The sequence below is a fragment of the Palaemon carinicauda genome, chromosome 1 (genome assembly GCF_036898095.1).
Source record: "Palaemon carinicauda isolate YSFRI2023 chromosome 1, ASM3689809v2, whole genome shotgun sequence".
Lineage (NCBI taxonomy): Eukaryota > Metazoa > Arthropoda > Malacostraca > Decapoda > Palaemonidae > Palaemon > Palaemon carinicauda.
In genome coordinates, this window is record NC_090725.1 from 69,996,192 (window position 1) to 70,012,584 (window position 16,393).

General features: G+C 39.6%; 1 long non-coding RNA gene across 2 annotated transcripts in view; it reads right to left on the reverse strand.

Annotated features, from left to right (window-relative positions):
- Positions 1-1,918: 1,918 nt before the first annotated feature.
- The window catches only part of LOC137648798 (uncharacterized), a 38,281-nt gene continuing 23,806 nt past the window's right edge, over positions 1,919-16,393 (reverse strand). For both annotated transcript variants that reach the window (XR_011045706.1, XR_011045705.1), the window contains exons 2-3: positions 7,671-7,780; positions 1,919-2,089 (exon numbers count right to left, since the gene is read on the reverse strand). This is a non-coding gene — a long non-coding RNA (uncharacterized lncRNA). The remainder of the gene's footprint in view (positions 2,090-7,670; positions 7,781-16,393) is intronic.

Consider the following 16,393-nt stretch of genomic DNA (forward strand, 5'->3'; position numbering starts at 1 on the left):
CTTGAATGGGTCCAACATATATGAGAGAGAGAGAGAGAGAGAGAGAGAGAGAGAGAGAGAGAGAGAGAGAGAATATTAGCCTTCTAATACTAAGCAGTACTATTTAAGACCTTGAATACAGGGATTCCCTTCATAAATATTCAAAATTATTCTAATCATGAATGGACCAGTTACCCACACAACAAATTTATTCAATATATAAAAAACGAATTCTTTACAGTTCATACTTGGTTCTCTCTCTTTTCAAGTGAAATATATGGAAATAATTCTAGTACTGGGGATTTACATAGTCTTCAAATAAGAAGAATACAGTATATGTCATTATTACTCGAGGAAAGGAAATAGGACGGTTATTTTGAAATATATAAGCTAAATCAGCAATAAGCATTTTTTACTTTAAATTATTCTGAAATATATAAGACAAAATCTTCAATTAGCATTTTTCTATTTCTCTAGTATATTTTGAAATATATAAGCCAAAAAATCATCAATATTCGTTTTTTACTTCTCTCGTATATTTTGGAATATATTAGCAAAAATCATCAATTAGCATTTATTTTACTTCTCTAGTATATTCAAAATAGTAAAACTTATACACGTGTAGATTCCTGGAATATGATAAGCTATCCCCTCACGGCTAAATGAAAAAAGTTACTGAACTGTGACAAACTGTGGCTAATTAGAAAACCAGACTATTTTTTTTATCTAGTAGCTACGGACTTGAGTAAATCTGCTTATACCTTTTTAAGAGAACATAGGCCTACCATTGAGTCGTATTGTGTAGGAGAAAATTTCAATGTCAGTTGCTACTAATTGGATGAGAATCTCGAAAGAAAGAGATGAAATGGTTTACATAGATGAAAAAAATATTCATAGTTAAAATAATTAGTTGGAGTTATATCCACATGGAATTAATGTACTTAAATTTGAATCAATTGCTAAAATGATGATTAATATAAATTTCCCTTCAGTCACGCATTTAGATAACTTGTTTACAGTACACAATTCTAAAAATAATACAATCCTGATGTTAAGGAGGTCCAGAGGAAATAATCATTTGATTTAATAATAGTTAAAAAAATTGAAAACATGAACAGCAAATTTCTAAGGCAGAAGTCCTTCCTCATTTACATTTGTTAGTCTTACCTGATTATTATTGTTAAATTTACCTTTTCAAAAAAAAAAAAAAAAAAATACATTTATAATAATACATAATATAAGGCCACTCCATTTAACATGAACTATAATAATTTCGGCTAATTATTTTAGAGGTACTTGGAACCAGTTAACTATTCAAACGATTGTGATCGTAATATCAAATAACAATTAAGAAATTGCAATCTGAATTTTAATCAGAAAAATCAATGCTCAAAAATGTAGATCTGGACCTGATTTTCAAATTAAATTTTAGGCATTTAGAATTTACTAGAAAAAATAGCTTCACTTGTGTTTATTAAGGGAAAGATACAGAAAATTCAAAATTAACTAAAATAGCTTTATATGCACTGACTCTGTAAAGATTAGGAGCCAATAGAATACTAGCTACTAAACTGAGTAAAAATTAATAGCTTTTATAATTAAATTCCAAAAATAGAGACACTTTGATGAACTTCAAATAATCTGGTGATATTGTAAATGACTTTACTTTTAACTCGACTTCTGTTCTTCAATTCTCAGTTAGTGACTACCATTGAACTAATGTGATATAAATGGAGTGACCTTTGTAACACACAGATCATTAAAATCTCAAAAACTCTAGTAAATTGAGCATTTAAAATATTTGAAGGACTATAATTATATTTATCATAAGGGTTTTCACTAGGGTTTCCAACTAGATTGTAATTTGGCTAGTGATAATAGTAATAATAAAAGGTTTGATGATAGTATGGCCTCTTCAGTCGAGACTATTTGCTACTCCTTTTGAGCTTAAAATTTTGTCTTCCTCGGAAATTTTCGGGATTTTATTCTGTAGTAAATCCTAGAATATTTGCTGCAGATCTTCATCGACGTCAATAGGAATGTCTTACAGCAGTTTAATTTTCTAGCTTGAGCAGGAGACTATATTTAATTTTCTTTTGATGATTCTAGTCTGAAAAAATAAAATAAATTAATTTTACAGATATGTATTTCTTACTCGAATATTTTACTGTGCACTTCAATATCATGACTACACTTTTGGTAAAACATTCTGCATGATAAACTAAAAACAAAAAAATATTCTAAAATATTGGAAATAATGACAGACATGTCCACGATATTCATTATAGCAACCATTACAACACAAAGTATATCATGTAAAGCAAAAAAGTATTAATTCCTGAATCCTAACAAGGAAATACTTCACAAATCGAAGGACTGACTTCTGGTATTCCACTGTTTTCTTCAAGAGATATTAGATAAACCATAAATTCCCTTACACCACAGAGGATACCTGGTCAAAAACACAAACTACTCATAAAAACATTCATATAAAAACGATGTGTATAAATTCTGAGCAAAAAACAAGATTTACTGACACAGTAACCGTTTCAGGGGTAGAATATTGCTTAGTATACAAGAGTATAGTGTTGTGCAAATGAATAATCATTGTGTTCCCCCCACCTAAAATAAGACCTGCAACTTCATAAATTTATCAAGGAAATATACCCCTCTCGTAATTAAAATGGCATTCTAAACATTCATTATATATAGCATGGATCCTCCACAAAATAACTCATCATATCAATCAATTTATCCAAGTGAATTTTCTGGTTAACCTTCAATCAATGAACCAGCTTATTCCAACAATCTTCACCATCTTACTTATCTAGTTTAACTATAGTAAACCTTATCACACAATCTTTGACTCACTTAATACATCTAAGTGAATTATCTGGTTAACCTTCAATCAATGAACCAGTTTATTCTACCAATCTTCACCATCTTAACTAGTTTAAATATGGATAACTATCACACTCTTTGACTCACTAACCTAATCTCGACTAGTTCACTGACAAGTTTATTCAATGTTGTTTTTTACTTACGGGTATACTTTAACTAACCTATCCAAAACTATTAACACAACAGTAATATGACTTTTGCCAATGGTTAACCAATGTTACCTTAAATCAATGAAAAATCTATCCAACCTTATTCTTTAATATAATCCTGCCTTTATCCACCATTGGCTGCCTTATCCTGCCTTTGTCCCTTGACCGAACAATCATTGTCTCATCGAATTACTAATTTTATTCAACCTCAAATAACGAACTAAATATTGTTTTGACGAATATAATGTGTTTACATCACCAAATCTTTAGAAAGCGTCGGCATGACTCTCACAACTGCAAGCTCCTAGATTTTAGTACCCCTTTGTATAAATCTAAGCCATGCAAATGAGGTAGACAGTGCTAAATAAGTCAGGTTGGATTATTACTGGCATTCTAAAACCAACACCTCTACCATCTTCATACAAAGCAGACGGTATCCCACCATCCAATATAAGACGAGAAATACTAGCATGAACTGAAAAAATACACAAATCAATGACCCCTTGCATCCATTCCACAATCATCAGGAAGCAAGGCCAAGACTGAAAACCCGCAAAAGCTTCGCAACAGTGAACGGACTAGAACCTTTTCGGGCAGCTACTCACAGGCTAGACAAGCGGCAGGAAAACGACTGATGGCCATCCAATGAGGAGCTGCCTAGCCTAAACGAAGGGATGCCCAGTGAAACAACCATCACCAGGAAGGACTGGGTAACTCTAAACATAACAAGGGTTAAAGTGGGTAAAACTTGATATAACCGCCACAAATGGGGGTTAGCCATCATTTCATATGGCCTAGACTTGTGAAGAACTAACAGGTTAACAGCCAAATGTCATAAGGATTAATAGTCCTGAGTTCCCCACAGGAAGGTGCAGGTGCTTGATCCCAGCAGGGACTGGTCACTTGCCTCCGGTATATCAGAAGCACCTGTTACGCTATCTTTTAGGGGGCATGTATGGAAAGTAAAGGAGAAGGTAGCTACCAGAAATAACCTCTTTGGCAAATTTGCTCATTCAAAATGGGAAATAAATCCTCAATCGTAAGACAAAACCCCTGTGGCACTCAACTACTCCACTGCCAAATACTGCTCAACAGTCTGGGAAAGGTCATGTCATCCCCATAAAGTTAACGCCAACCTCAATCAAGCATGTCACAATTACTGGTGCCCTAAGACCAATGCCCCTCCCAGTACCCTATAGAATCACAGGCATTATACCACCAATTATCTGCAGCATAGCCCCTTCAAAGAGATCAAAATACTGCAAAAGCTTCATAACCACCACTAGCCTAGACCCCATGGAGTATCAAATTGCCATCTGGAATGCTGGAAACAGACCACAGCCCACCAGGCAAAGCCATACAGAGCCCATGTCAGTTTCTTCCCCATGGAACAAATCTCTGTAGAAAGGATTGGGTTACTCTTAATGGAGTACGAGCTACAATTGGAGGACTGCTAACAATCTTCATAAGAGGGGTCTCACCCTCTTTGCTGAGGCCCCATGTGGGCATCACATACAGACAATGAATCACATACTTCGTGGGTGTTAAGAGCAGCCAATCTGTACAAATTTGAAGCTCTATGAATGTAAACAGGTTGCAACGCAGTGGGTACAATGTTGGCGAGATAAGATATGATGATGAATTGTTACACTAGGCTCATGCTCCAGTTAACCTTACAAAGCTACACAAAATTAAGATTCTCTAAAAAGGAAAACTTTCCTTTGTTATATCTTTCAGACCTCTTCCTCCACTGATGAAAAGTAAAAGTGCACTTGACAAAAATAAACTATTATAACAAACTAAAGTAAGAGAAAGTTCCAAAAGTGATGGTTTAAAATTAGGACCCTGGTAGCATCCCATTCTGTAACCATGCAACCAAAGACAAAAGTGGCTTGGCTCAGGCAGGCAGGTAGGTGGCTCATCCTCACTTACCCATTGTTACTACTGTATCGTTCCAGCTGGCGCATAAGTTATCGCGTATTTATAGGACAAAAGGAATAATTATGTTAATGTAGGATCAAATGATTTCCCAATGAGGTCGTCATAATTGTAGGATAGAGTGGGGAATGTAATTCCATAGTCAACAATATTAAGGTGGTGGTTATGAGTATCATATGCGCACAATGTAAAAATCATTGTTATCATCTATTAATTAAAAAGACAACAAATCAAGTGAAATTCAGCAGGGGAAATATCTTGTCATTTTCCTCATTTATCATAATATTATACTTATTTTCAGTGGTCCCATACCATAAAAAAAACTTGTTTTCCCACTACAATATTTCCTCTTAGCAACGTTAGCTTTAGAAGTGTTCTTTCATCTCAAAAAAATGAAGGTTCTTTTGATACCTGATCTATTGAAACAGTGTAAATTGCATTTAATTAAGATTAATATTGCAGAATACTTATTTTCGCTTGCAGTTAACCTGATTTATCCCGTTCAAGTTGAAAATATAGCATTCATTGCTGTTCAAATATTTTGTGATACATAGTCTGTTTATAGATAATATAGTTTGTTAGAAGATAAGATACTAATTTTCTTCTCTTATAAGTGAACCATATGTTAATGTGTCCAGCATTTCCAACCATTAGTTTTTACTTTTCTCTACCCCTTAAATGGCACAATTATCGTGGATTCTCAGTGGGAAATGATGTTTTACGGGTGGGGATACCATAAAAAGTGAATTACACAGTGTACGAACGAGACGAGCATAAATCACACCAAACTCAGCTAGAAAAATACATGTAACAAGTGTGTCACAGGAAACCTGGGATTAGGGTGGGGAAAACAGTGAAAGATGATTGTACGGTATCACATCTGAACACCACCACCTACCATAGCCTCAGGTGCTATTCCTCATGGATTGTAGTCTTCATCCGCTGTAAGTATTCCATTTGATAAATAATGACGTTATATCACTTGGTAGACATTAAACAGATCTTCTTGCGTACATAACACAAGAGCTTCTTATATACATCACTTACTTTGATTAAATGCCAGAATAAATAGACTGTATTCTCCCTAAAGCACTTATTACACAAGTGGCAGCCAGCGAGTAAATGAAGACGACTTTATTATATATTTTGTTCCCCCACAAGTATTTTCAACAAACACATCAGCCATTAAGTAACTCCATAGGGTTTAAGAAATGGTTGTTACATAAACCTTTGAAACCTGTAGCATAAAACTTCTGGAAGTTTCATTGGGTTCAAAAGGTCAATTAGTAAATACATCAGATATGAAAAAGTCCTAAATCCATAGGAAAATAACATAAGCATAATTATCCACCATTGATCTGTAAAGCAGCAAAAGAATTGAGAGAACTGTTCTTTGGTAAATATAAGATACTTTAATTTATAGCTAAATACATGAACTATATATTTTTCCTAATTGTTATTTTGTGATTTATCCACTTTGAAAAGGAATACAGGGAGCAAACCACCTGTTTATAAGGTGTTCAAACCCTCCCCCATACAATAAAAATACTATGGGAATCCTGTGGGAAACCAGGTTTTTAGGTGGGGAAAAAAAAAGAAAAAAAAAATTGCAGCAATAGTAATGATAAGAAATGTATAATAAACACAAGATAACGAGTTGCAAAATTATATGTTTCGTGTAAATGGCATGAAGATAAAGTATCTGAATTACCTACGATTCACATTACGTCACTCGCTTCACTCGCATGAACATTATTTTCCTGTTTTTCTGTTCTGGCAAGTGGTAAATGGATCCGCTGCACAATCCATCCTCTTGAGTACTGTATCCCACAAAAAGTCTCAAAAGTATACAATGGACTTAGAAAAGTAAGTGGTTCTCACATTTTAGTCAATCGATACCCAAGGCTCATTAGCCACACAGAGAAGCATGGCAAAATAGTCAGCAATCACCCATTTCTTGTAGTGTATTCTTGTATAGCTATAAATTGAACAGTAAATATATAATACTTTACCTTCTAGCCAAATACATGAACCATATATTTTCCCTACTCATTGTTGTGGTTTATTAATTTTTTTACCATGATTATTAGGGGAAAAAAGCTGTTCATAAGTTTCATACCCTCCCCCCATCATAATGATGAGGGCTCCATTGAAAGTGGCCTGAAAATATATCATAAATTCATATGATTCACACGTCCCTCAACTGGTTTTTGTAATCTTATGACTCACTTTGCTAACAAATAAACATTATCTCAATGACTCAAGTTCTTTGCACGCGGTACATGGATGTGCTGTGCTATCAAAATATCATAATTATCTATACAATAATTTACATTACATACCTCAAATGGCTCTGCTCCACTTTGGCTAGCTTGCACATTACATGAACCATATATTTTCCCTACTCATTTATTTTTTTACCATGATCATTAAGGGACAACAGCTGTTCATAAGGTTTTCTACTCCCTCTCTATAATTAAAATCATGGGGGATCCTAGTATAAGTGGAGTGAAACTATACCATAATTACCTATGATTCACTTGTCCCTCAATTAGTTTTTGCACCACCGTGAGTCATTTTGCTAAAAAATAAAGATTACACACAGCTCTGTTCAGGCAAGCATTACACGGTTATGCTGCATATGCTATCCACGGAGTCACTACTAAAGTATCATAAGTACTGTAGTCATACAGTAATCCTTACCTCAAATTTATGAGGTAGATGGTTGAGGATCCTCTATAGATGGTGGGAGCACTGGGTCAGGATACAAAATGGTAGCTTGAGGCAGTAAATGATGTAAATGCTCGGACCTCCTGTGGTGGTAAAATAAACACACATTAGTATGATAGTTCATGAAAAACAAAATACATAAAATTCAAAATTTGTATTAAAATGAATTTTACCTGGTGGATAAAGCATAAGATAAATATTGAACTAAATATTCCTTTTGCATTCCACCACCAAGAATGTAACTTTTGACATCTCCCTAAAACCTCTCTATGTTTTGGGTATCTGCACCTGTCTGTATCCATAAAACATTCTGAATGATTAACACAGAGGTTCGTATATCCGTAAGTGGCAAGACCTTTATAGCTTTTCCATGAATCACTCTGGATTAAACACCCCAACTTAATAAAATGTTTTATCAAGGGCACAAGTGAGTGTCCATTTTTTGGTTGATCAACCAAAGTTTTTTTGCTCTCCAGCTCTAAGCCACCAAATACCCACAAACCAGACAAAAGTCTACCTTTGTTGTATTTGGCCACTCCAAACTTCCATTCATCTAATTCACCAACTATGTCAGGCCCACCAATAGCCTGTAAGTTCTGGACAATAGTGCCATGCTGAAAAGTCCTTTAAAGAAAAAATATTCACAATCAGGAGTTATGTCACACTTGAACATAGGCTTTAAAAAAAATAAAGTGCCCTTGAGTGTGGTTAAAAAAACCTACATGCATGAGGCTTTCTCTTTCTTAGCCACCTTGACTGATTAATTACAAGCCCTCATTTTTAATTGAGGTCTAAAGGCATACGGATGACCGCAGGTAGGGCATTATACGGCTGAAGAGATGACTCCACATTTGTGTAAAAACTCATATACCAGGTCATTTATTTCCTAAAACATACTTATGTTACCTCCCACTCTGTTAAATAACACCAAGAGCATATGGTCGTCATGATGGAACTAAAGAAAAATAGGGGTGACGATAGGGGAAGTATAAGTACATTCGGGGACTTGAGCATAAGTACAGTACTTTTAAGCTCTAAATTGGTTAAAAAACAAGCTGATGAATATGTCATTAAAAACACACAGTTCCCCAAGCAACTGAAACTAACGCATGTCTAATAACCCACCATTAGGTTCCAAAAGGTAAACAACAGACAGACTTGGATATAGCGTTCACATTTGAATCGGACGACACTTAGGTCACAGACCCCCAATAATCATACTGAGAAAAATGCCAAAGTAGCTAGCACACATCCATTCTTTATAGCAAATTCCAGTTTTGCTGGAAAATCGAGTATCACGTATTAACCAGGGGATAGTTTCACTATCACAAGAGCAACAATAGCTATATACTGAACTGAGTATTTTAATCAATGACAAAAATATATTAAATTACACTAAATTTCGAAATAGATTGAATTCCCACATGGAAGACATTTTCTTCCAACGGTAGACATGGTGGAACTGATTCGGATGGGAAAATGATATTTTGATTATAAAATAAATTTTTGAATATACTTACCCAGTGAATATATAATAGCTGACGTCTCGGACGGCTCGACAGAAACACAAAAACTCGCGAGCGATCGCCATGAAGGTTGCGGGTGTGCCCACCAGCGCCAACTATCAGCCAGATACCGCATATACATGTAAACAGCCTCAGTTCTTCTCATTCCGCTGGGTCTCTATCGGGGAGGAAGGGAGGGCCTATAATTTATATATTCACCGGGTAAGTATATTCAAAAATTTATTTTATAATCAAAATATCATTTTTAAATATTAAACTTAGCCGGTGAATATATAATAGCTGATTCACACCCATGGTGGTGGGTAGAGACCAGTATTAATACAGTTTACGGCGTATATGCTTAGAGTTTTTGACAGTTATATCATAACAAAACCCAAATAAATATAGGTACCTGGTAAGGAAGCTGACTCTGACGATTACTCTGCCTTGTTAGTCCGCTTTCCTCACGAAGCCCAGCCATCCTCTCAGGATGCTGAAAGACTTCCAGGAGCTGAAGTATCCAGGGCGACAACCCATACAACAGGACCTCATCAAAACCCTTAATCTGGGAGCTCTCAAGAAATGACATTTGACCACCCGCCAAATCAACCAGGATGCGAAAGGCTTCTTGGCCTTCCGTACAACCCAAAACAAGATTAAAAACATTTCAAGAGACAGATTAAAAGGATATTGGAATTAAGGGAATGTAGTGGTAGAACCCTCACCCACTACTGCACTCGCTGCAACGAATGGACCCAGTGTGTAGCAGTCCTCATATAGAGTCTGGACATCTTTCAAGTAAAATGACGCGAATACCGACTTGCTTCTCCAAAAGGTCGCGTCCATAATACTTCGCAGAGATCTGTTTTGCTTAAAGGCCACGGAAGTTGCTATAGCTCTTACTTCGTGCGTCTTAACTTTAAGCAAGCAACGGTCTTTTTCACTCAAGTGAGAATGAGCCTCTCTGATTAAAAATCTAATAAAATATGACAAAGCATTCTTTGACATAGGCAATGATGGCTTCTTAACTGAGCACCACAAGGCCTCAGATCCACCTCGTAAGGATTTGGTACGAGCTAAATAAAACTTCAGAGCTCTAACTGGACACAGAACTCTTTCAAGCTCGTTGCCTACGATCTCTGACAGGCAAGGTAATCAAATGACTTAGGCCAAGGACGAGAAGGCAGTTCATTTTTGGCCAAGAAACCAAGCTGAAGTGAACATGTGGCTTTATCTGTGGAAAAGCCGATGTTCCTACTGAAGGCATGGATCTCACTGACCCTTTTAGCCGAAGCCAAGCACACTAAGAAAAGCGTCTTGAGGGTGAGATCCTTCAGGGAGGCTGAATGTAATGGCTCAAACCTGTCGGACATCAGGAACCTTAGGACCACGTCTAAGTTCCATCCAGGAGTTGCCATACGACGCTCCTTAGAGGTCTCGAAAGACTTAAGGAGATCTTGGAGATCTTTATTATTGGAAAGATCTAAGCCTCTATGTCTGAATACAGACGCCAACATGCTCCTGTAGCCCTTAATAGTGGGCGCTGAGAGGGAGCGAACATTTCTCAGATGTAGGAGAAAATCTGCGATTTGGGCTACAGGGGTACTGGAAGAGGAAATAGATGCTGACTTGCACCAGTCTCTAAAGACTTCCCACTTCGACTGGTATACTTTGATGGTAGAAGCTCTCCTAGCTCTCGCAATCGCTCTGGCTGCCTCCTTCGAAAAGCCTCGAGCTCTTGAGATTCTTTCGATAGTCTGAAGGCAGTCAGACGAAGCGCGGGGAGGCTTTGATGAAGATCCCTTACGTGGGGCTGCCGTAAGAGATCTATCCTTAGAGGAAGACTCCTTGGAACGTCTACCAGCCATTGAAGTACCTCTGTGAACCACTCTCTCGCGGGCCAGAGGGGAGCAACCAACGTCAACCTTGTCCCTCCAGTGAGAGTCTAGATGGAACTGGAGAGGGCGAAGGTGAAGTCTCCCTAGCGAGACAAACTGCTCCAGGGATGATAGAGTCCCTACTAGGCTCATCCAAGTTCTTACTGAACAACGGTCTCTTTTCAGCATGAGTTGGACTTTGAGCAGGGCTTGCTCTATTCGGGTGGCAGACGGAAAAGCCCGAAAAACTAGACTGCGAATCTCCATCCCCAAATAGAGAATCGTCTGGGATGGAATCAGTTGAGACTTTTTTAAGTTTACCAACAGTCCCAACTCCTTTGCCAGATCCAACGTCAAGTGAAGGTCCTGCATACGGCGATGACTGGACGATGCTCTGAGAAGCCAGTCGTCCAAGTACAGGGAGGCTCGAATTCCCGATAAATGAAGGAACTTTGCCACATTCCTCATGAGCCTCGTAAACACGAGAGGAGCAGGGCTGAGGCCGAAGCACAGTGCTCGAAACTGGTACACCACATTCCTGTAAACAAACCTCAGATACGGTTGAGAATCCGGGTGTATAGGAATGTGGAAGTACGCATCCTGCAGGTCGAGAGAGACCATCCAGTTTCCCTCTCTGACCGCTGCTAGGACGGACTTCGTGGTCTCCATCGTAAATTTTGTTTTCGTAACAAAAACGTTGAGCGCACTGACGTCCAGCACTGGCCTCCAACTTCCCGTATGCTTTGGGACTAGGAAGAGATGGTTGTAAAACCCCGGTGATTGAAGGTCCGAGACTTTCACCACCGCTCCCTTCTCTAGCAACAGAGACACCTGGTGATGTAGAGCTTGTCTCTTTGACTCCTCTCGATACCTGGGAGAGAGGTCTAGAGGAACTGTTACTAGAGGAGGTCTGCGTACAAAAGGTATTTTGTACCCCTCCTTGAGCAACAACACAGACTCTTGGTCTGCACCCCTCTTCTCCCAGGCCTGCCAGAAGTTGTTCAGTCTGGCCCCTACCGCTGTCTGAGGACGTGGGCAGTCAGACTCTGCCACGGGAGGACTTGGATCTTCTCCTCTTGCCTCTCTTTCCGTCGGCACGAGCGCCTCCCCTGCTGGGAGCTCTGCCACGAAAGGGCGGGATAAACCTAGACGCAGGAGTCTCGATTCTGGGTCTCACAACAAAGGATGAAGAAGGAGCTCCCTTGCGAGCAGACGAAGCCATCAGGTCATGTGTATCCTTCTGTACAAGCGATGCAGCAATGTCCTTGATCAGCTGTTGAGGAAATAAGGCAGCCGATAAGGGAGCAAAAAGAAGTTCCGATCTTTGACAGGGAGTAACTCCTGCTGAAAGGAAAGAGCAAAGGGTCTCTCTTCTTCAGGACTCCAGACGTAAAGGTGGAGGCGAGTTCATTGGAGCCATCGCGGATGGCTTTGTCCATACAAGACATAATGAGCAAGGAAACATCCTGGTCGGCAGACGAGATCTTCCTGCTTAATGCTCCTAGAGACCAATCTAAAAAGTTAAAAACTTCGAAGGCCCTGTACGGTAAACCCCTTTAAGGAGATGGTCAAGGTCCGAGGAGGACCAACAAATTTTAGAGCGTCTCATGGCCAGGCGACGGGGAGAGTCTACGAGGCTTGAGAAGTCACCATGGGCAGAGGCAGGGACTCCAAAGCCGAGAACTTCTCCCGTGGCATACCTGACGCTCGCTCTAGAAGCTAGTTTAAAAGGGGGGAAGGCAAAGGCCGTCTTCCCCAAACTCCTCCTGGTAACCAACCAGTCGCCTAGTAGACGTAAAGCCCTCTTAGAAGAGCGAGAAAGCACTAGCTTAGTAAAGGAAGGCTTGGCAGCAGCTAAGCCTAGTGCAAACTCAGACGGAGGCGAACGAGGAGCAGCAGTGACAAAATGATCTGGGAAAAGATCCTTAAAAACCATCATGATTTTCTTAAAATCCATGGAAGGTTGCGCAGTCTTAGGCTCTTCCACGTCTGATAAAACGTCCAAAGGATTATCAGTAGGCAGGGGATCAGCAACATCCTCATCTGAAGGAACCTCGTCCGACAATTGATGAGTCTCAAGCAAGGGAGAGACCTGCCGTGGTGGCAATGCTTGACAAGCAAAGTCCACACGCAAAGGAGCATCAGTAGCAGTCAAGGACGCTACGTCATGTAACTGCTTAAAGGACTGACCAGCAACAGCAACAGGAGCGGGAGGACGCTCGACGTCAAGTCGAGACTGCCTAGATTGAGCAGTCAAAACCACCCTTGACTGCGGTGCTTGACGCTCAACGTCAAAACAAGGCAACCGAGCTGGTTGGCGAACGTCCTGAACGTCAACACGAGCATGCGGTGGCGGCTGAACGTCAACAAGCGGCTGAAAGTCAACACGGGACTGCATCGAGTGAGGCTCCAAGTCACGTGACTGACGTGACTTTGTAACGTCAACAGGACGAGTAAAGGCTCGTTTGGGCGGCTGAAGGCCAGGATCTCGATCAGCGTAACGGCGAGGATCATCGTGAACCTGCTCAACGGTATACTCCTCCATAAGGGAGGCAAGCTTATTCTGCATATCCTGCAAGACAACCCATTTAGGATCAACGGGAGTCGGTACGGGCCGAGACGATGGTAACGTCTGTGACGGCAAAACATTGCCTTTACTGAGACTCTCGGAGCCCGTGTTACGCTTTCGTTTAGGTGGCGAGCAGTCTTCCGATGACTGCACAGGGTCAGAGCTGTCCCAATGGCTACAGCCAGGACGCTGGACCTGTCCTGAAGGGACTGACTTCCGCTTTAAGGGTCTAGAAACTTTGCTCCAAGGTTTCTTTCGCGAGAAGCCTTCGGATGACGAGGAGAAAACCGACTCGCTCGTCTTATGGTAGGGGCGGTCTTGACGAGATACGCCCGAAACCATAGAGGGAACGTCTGTTCGTTGGTTAGAGCCTCTCGTCCCCATAAGTCCTACGACATTACTTCTCCCTGGTGCATGGGAGCTTGCAAGAGGTCTCGGACTAGGAGAACAACAAGCACGAACAGACGAACCCTCGGTCGCAACACTAAAAACACTTTGCGCACTAATCACTTTATCCCCACGATTTTCCAATGTGGCACTCTGACACTAACACTTTCACATCCGCCATGAGTTGATTACGGTCCGTTGCCAAAGACTCAACTCTCTCGCCCAACGCTTGAATGGCAAGCAACATATCCCGCATGGATGGTTCATGAGTGCTAGTAGAAGGTTCAGGCACAACTACTACAGGGGAAGGATTAGGTTCAGGGGCATGGGAGGAGGAAAAATCTAATGATCTAGAGGAACTTCTCCTCACTATCTCTCTCAAGCTTACGAGAATACTTATCAAACTCTAGCCAGTCGAATTCCGAAAGTACCACGCACTCATCACACCGATCTCCTAATTGGCAGGTTTTACCTCGGCAATTAGAACACACGGTATGTGGGTCGAGAGAGGCCTTTGGAAGACGTTTGTTACAATCCCTAGCATTACATTTACGAAATTTAGGAATCGGAGAAGGGTCAGCCATTTTGAAAAGTCAAAGAAAATCCAAAAACAATCCAAAGTCATCAACAATAAAATCTATCCAAAAAAGGGTTCAAGAGTTTTAATTGAAGATAAAAAACACCTGCACTGCGAAAGCTCAAAACCAAAAAGAAGTACTTCGCCAAGAATGACGAAAAACTCCAGGTCAACAGCGAGTAACGGAATCAACTTGTCGACAAGACTGACAGAGAAGAACTGAGGCTGTTTACATGTATATGCGGTATCTGGCCGATAGTTGGCGCTGGTGGGCACACCCGCAACCTTCGTGGCGATCGCTCGCGAGTTTTTGTGTTTCTGTCGAGCCGTCCGAGACGTCAGCTATTATATATTCACCGGCTAAGTTTAATATTTAAAAAAGTGGCTTTGTAAAACAACATCGGGAAATTTACGCATAAATATTTAGCAGCTCTTAATTCAATCATAAAGCAAGATAAGGATCACATCATGCAAAAAAAAAACAAAGCTACCAAAAAACGACTGAAAAGCAATGCATGTGCAGTAACCACAACCAGGGCTGCCGAAACGTGGAATTGACGTCATCGATACGGCTAATCTGCTCCACACCTTGATCAAGTGTGGAATGTGGAATCCGAGTATTAATAAATTCCACACTTTGTAAAGAGATGATGTATGTCGATTAAAATGTAATAAAAAGTAATAAATAATTAATATGAGTGTTTTATTATTTATTTTCCCCGTGATATCTATATAAAAATGACAATCATTGTAAAGTCTATGAAAGTGTGGATGCTATGGGACTATATAGGAGGCTCAGTGGAGTTCAGCGCTTGATGTTGCCGACTCACTGAAGTGTTGTGGAGTTGCCTAGTGTGGAGAATCCGGCAGCCCTGACCACAACGTCTCTCAAAAGTGAACAATTGGGTAATACACAAGTAATTATGACCCAGTCCCAATTACCTATATAGAGAAATATGCCAAAATAGGCCGCACTCGACCATTTCCTATAGAAAATTCCAGTTTGGCTAGATATAAGTATATATTAACAATTAATGCATTATATACTAGCAAGTTCTATACACATGTTGCTTTATATTCAAGTTATTATTCTCTTTCTGCTTCAAGTTCAGAACAAATTATGCTTAAACAAGTAAATAAAATATACCACTTCTTATAAGCAAATCTAATTTTGCCAAGTTATTTAACTATTACAGCATACAGTTGCCAAGTGTTATGCTGTGAATTTTTGTTAGTTGTGCCTTAGGTAAAGTTTTGACGAGCCAAACTGTATTACAAGCTATATTGCAAAACTTATAATTCTACAGTAAAGGTTTGACAACTGTTTGAGTTATGTTTTAAACAGGAATATGTCATGCGGTAGGTTAACCCTTTTACCCCCAGGCTTTTTGGAAATTTCCAACCCTCAACCCCCAAGGGGTTACTTTTTTCCCAGCACATTTTGGTGTATATTTCTTTTAAATTGCTCTAACAGCCTTAATTTTTGTCATAGAGAGGTCAGGTTGGTCTCATTCTCTTGGAAAATGTCTGAATTTCCTCAAATTATCAAAAATATGAAAAAAATAATTTTTATAGCATTTTTTTGCAAGGACGTACCGGTACGTCCATGGGGGTAAAGGGATGGCTTTTGTGAAACGTACCAGTACGTCCTTTGGGGGTAAAAGGGTTAAGTTGGGATATACCTCCATAATTGATTTAACCTACAGCATTGTATGTGAAGTCGGGATACTGTATATCCTCAATTTAATTCTATCTACAACATCATAAGTCACATAGGTTAG